Here is a 4,416-nt window from a genome sequence, read left to right as displayed (position 1 = left end):
TTTGAAGCCCAAGCAAGCATGTCTTCATGTTTCACAGAGAGACAGGAATGGCCCAGCAACTACTGTTAGCCTAACTTTGACTAAGCTGGCCAAACAACCTGTTCTATACTCCATGTTTTTGGGCCTAACACCTTTCTCCCCAGAACCTCCTCCGATGACCCCCGATCACAGGGCCCAGATTGACCAGGTGATTCCCCTGCAGGGTGGGGTCCTGGCCATGTCGCCTCAGGCCAGGCATGTTAGTGACCCCCCCACCCCACTTAAAGGAGAGGAGCCCTCTGCACCCTGTGACCCAGCTGGAGCAGGGCCCTCACTGGCCAGCTCCTGCTTGCTCTCCAGGGCCCACTGCCTCCCCGCTGTCAACACAGGGCTTTCCTGGAAACAGAATCAAACAAACAAAGTGACGAAGCCATGGGGGAGAGAGCCTGGCAGGGCCTCTGCGCTGCCCTCCTGCTCTCTGGCTGTGAGGGCAGGAGCCCAGCAGGGCCTGCCCCCTTGCATCCCCCTAGGGCCTGCGACCGTGCCTGTCCTGGGTGTGTTCCCAGCTGTGGGGAAGGAGCCTAGAAAAGGTCTGCCCGTGTGGGGGTGGCACTTATATAACTGGCCCTTTGCACAGAGGAACACGGGGCCTCTCTCAACATGGGGCCTCTCCTTGTGTCAGGGAAGCAGCCAGGCGTGGGAGCAGCCATGCAGCACTTTGGCGGTGCCACCTGACCAGGATGGTTTGTGCTGGACTGCAGAAAATGGGGTAGCCCAAACTCAGCCCCGGACACCTCTGGGCTTTAGGAGAATTCCTGCTTGGGCCCCATTTTAGTGGGGCAGGTGGAGTAGGCCCATCTGTGTTGGAAGGTGGCCAGGGCCGGCTCTGGCTTTTTTGCCGCCCCAGGCAAAAAAGCCTCCGGCCGCCCCCCCCCCCCCGGGGGCGGGGGGGAGGGCGCCGGAGGGGAGGACGGCCGGAGCCCTGGGAGGAGGGCGGCGAGCCCCCGCGGGGGCTCGGCTCTCCCCCCCACCCCGGCGGCCAGAGCGCCGGGGGCAGGGCGGCGAGCCCGGCTGTGGCCCCGCTCTCCCCGGCGGCCGGAGCGCCACGCCGCCCCCCTCCAGGTGCCGCCCCAAGCACCAGCTTGGGTGCCTGGTGCCTGGAGCCGGCCCTGAAGGTGGCCCTAACCCAGAGGGCAGGGAGTGGGGCTGTGCCAACACAGAATAGAACTGGCATGGAATAGAGCTGTTTGCGACCCAGGGCAATGCTTGGGTTACAGATGCCAGGGGTTAAGTCAGGAAATGCTGGTGCTAAGATGATCTGGGTAACTCTAACTGGGCCCTCCGGGCGTGGGCGGGGGGAAGGCTGCAGGCTCTTTCATTGACTGGGACTCCTCTGTACACAGGGAGTGAGCGGCTGATTTTCACCCACCAATGATTTTCATTTTAAATGAAGGAAAACCAGAGCAAGAAAGATGCAACACGTGGGTGAGAGCACAGTGTGCGTCTCCTCTAACAGTCTGCAGCACGTCTGAGCAAATGGCTGGAGGAGAGGGATGAGGAACATGATGGCGCCGCCCACAGAGGACACCAGGCTGCCCAGTTAGGAGCTCCAGACACTGCAGCGAGCATGTCCCAGGGGTTTGTCTACACACACGTCCTCTGGGCCTGGATGGAATCCTGGCCTGGCCTCTGCTCTCGGTTACAGCTGGGGGAATCCCCAGCAGGTGACTCCGGCTTCGCACTAATGTCAGCGAGATTCTGATCTGGGCGGGTGACCCTGTGTGCGTCCCCCAAGCGCCCAGTCGTCCTGCCAACATCGGGCCAAACCTAGGCAGTGACCCAAACCCATGGTCATTGCAAGCTCCAGTGGAAAAGCAAATGGTTCGGCACCTCTGGGTTGGGGGCTGTGAATCTGTAGGCACAGCGGCATGGGGGGCTCACCCTGCGCCCTAGCGCTGTCCGCCAGGCCAGGCCAGGCCAGGCCAGCTGCAGAACCCCAGCCCACACCCCACCTGCACACAGGGGGGAGGGGGGGGGGCTGCCAAACTGGGCCATTCTCTCCCTCCAAGGCCCCACACCAGCCGAGCCCTCCCCCCGCCAGGGCTGCCCTGGCACATGCAGCTGGAGGGCTCAGGGTTCCTTGCAGCCCCCGCAGAGGGCCACATGCTTAGGCCAGTGAGGGCTGAGGATCTGTCCTGCCCTTCTGGGCTCAGGGATTTGCTAGCCCCGTTGCCGGCTGCCCCAAGGTCTTGTCTCCCCATAATCCCGTGGCCGGTGAAGCCACAGGGCCCTTAGTACTGTGCCAGCTCCAGGGACCTGCCATGTGACAACAGGAGAGAGCCAGCAAGCCACTTTCTGCTGCTACTCACTGAGGAGCTTTGTCTGAGTCAGCGTCAGGGAAACCTTACAGCTGCTCTCCCTCTCTGCCATGGGCCCACCCAGCCAGGCTCCTCATGCTGGGCGCTGGCCTGTGGCAGGGGCAGTCAAAAGCCCCTCCTAGGTGCTCTGTGGAGTGCTTAGGCACAGGAGGGGGAGTGCTGCTCCTGGCTCGCTTGGGCAGGTCATGCCTTGGCTCTGTGCCTCAGTTTCCCCAGGGGCTGTGGGCCTGATAAATAAATGCTGCTCGAGGGCTTTGAGATCCTCCAAGGACAGGATCTGGAGAGCAATGAGTGCTCTTCCGCCCACCTGCACAGCTTAACCTGGAATGTCCCATGGGGCCATTCTCCCCCCCCCCACCGCCCCGCTGACTCATCCTGACATGTTGGAGGTTAACGGTCAGTGAGTGATAAGATTAAGCCACACTGTCCTTCACCCTGTGGCTCACAACTGCCCCTGGGCGCACAGGCGGGTGCACTAGACTAGTCCAGGCAGGACAGCTCTGAGGGAGAGCAGGGGCTGGTGGGGTGCAGGGAGCCAGGAGACTTCTCCCCCCAGCCTGCACCCAGCTTTCCCCTGCAGGGCTCCAGGTCAGCTAGCAAACCAGCAGCCCCAGCCCCATGGATCAGACACCCCCGGGGGGCTCCAGCCCCGTGCCTTCCTGCCAAGCACTGCGGCCCTTTCCCATGGCAAATGCTGGCTAAGCCCCTAGGAGCTGTCTGTCCCTGTGATCTGGTGGCTCAGGTGGGAGGTACTAGTGAGGGTCAGGGAGGCAGGCTGGCTCTGGGCTCCTTCCTGGATCGAGGCCCCAGCAGCTGGAATCCCTCCCTCCTCGCTGGCCTGTGCACCCCACACAGGCTGTAAGGGTTAATGCTCTCCCTGTGGGGCACATGACAGGCAGGGCTGAGTCACCGCCCTGTCCAGCTCCACTAGCCCCACGCTTGCCCTCTCCAGGCCCCCCATTCACAGGGGAATAGGAGATAGCAGTGAGCCCTACCAGCTCAGCCCAAAGCCCTGGGACCCACCCAGCCTGCACCATCTGCTTCCTGGGGCAGCCCGTCTGCTCCAGCTAATCTAGAGCTCTTACCCGTGATGGGCAATTCCTGCTGCAGCACCGAGCACATCCGACCAGATGTACAGTGCTACCCGGGGGGTGGTTTCAGGTCGGGGATTCCTTCCTGACCCCTGCAGTGACCTGTCTTGAAGCCTGATACCTGCTCCACCTTATGGTGAGGCCCAGCCCCAGAGCTCACTCTTGGTCAGACACATCCAGGGCTGTGCTCAACTCTGACTCCCTGCAGCAGATCCACTGTGCAATCCCCTTTCCTAACGTGTAGGCGCTATGGGGGGAAGAGACAATGCCAGTGGGGTGGGTGCCACCCCAGAGCATGTCCCTTGTGGCACAGCCTGGCACGCCACTGCCTTGCTCCTCCCCTGTATCTCATTCACAGCCGCCTTCCTGGCACATTCCCCTGCCTGGGGCCCAATTTATCAAGTCTGTATAAAGATACCATCTCCTTTGCCCCCCGCCCCTCCAGGCCCGAACCCTTCCCCCTGTGCCAGGATTCCACCACCCTCCACCCTGGGTCTGCTTCCCCAGCCCACCCGCAGCCAGGCTTCAGCCCTGCTTCCAGGGGCTCTCTGCTCCTAGGGTCACCCCACAGCCAGGCTTTAACCAGCTCCCTGATTAACACCTGGCCCCATTCCCCAGGTTGTCTGCTGCTCCCCTAAACACGTTTCCTTAAAGGGGGGATTTAGCGGGACAGAGACCGCGGGCCCCGGGCACCACTACCCCTTGAAGGGACAGAGCGTGCTGCCGCAGTGCCCGTAGCAGTACTGCCCATGGCGCCCAGCAGACCCTAGCCAATGCCTCAGACACTGCCTGGTGACACTGGTGTTTGTCCCGCTGGCCCCATGCACTGTGCACTGGCCAGCACACCCCCACAGCGCGACCCTTAGCCCCGGCCTGTTTACCAGGGATTTGCCAGTTAGTGATTGTACAGCACAACATCAGCACATTCCCCTCCCCAGCACAGCAGTGAACCCCCGGCCGGGGGACCA

This window comes from Terrapene carolina, unplaced genomic scaffold (genome assembly GCF_002925995.2).
Source record: "Terrapene carolina triunguis isolate 2854851 unplaced genomic scaffold, T_m_triunguis-2.0 Scaffold249, whole genome shotgun sequence".
NCBI lineage: Eukaryota > Metazoa > Chordata > Testudines > Emydidae > Terrapene > Terrapene triunguis.
Note: the sequence above shows the minus strand (reverse complement) of the source record.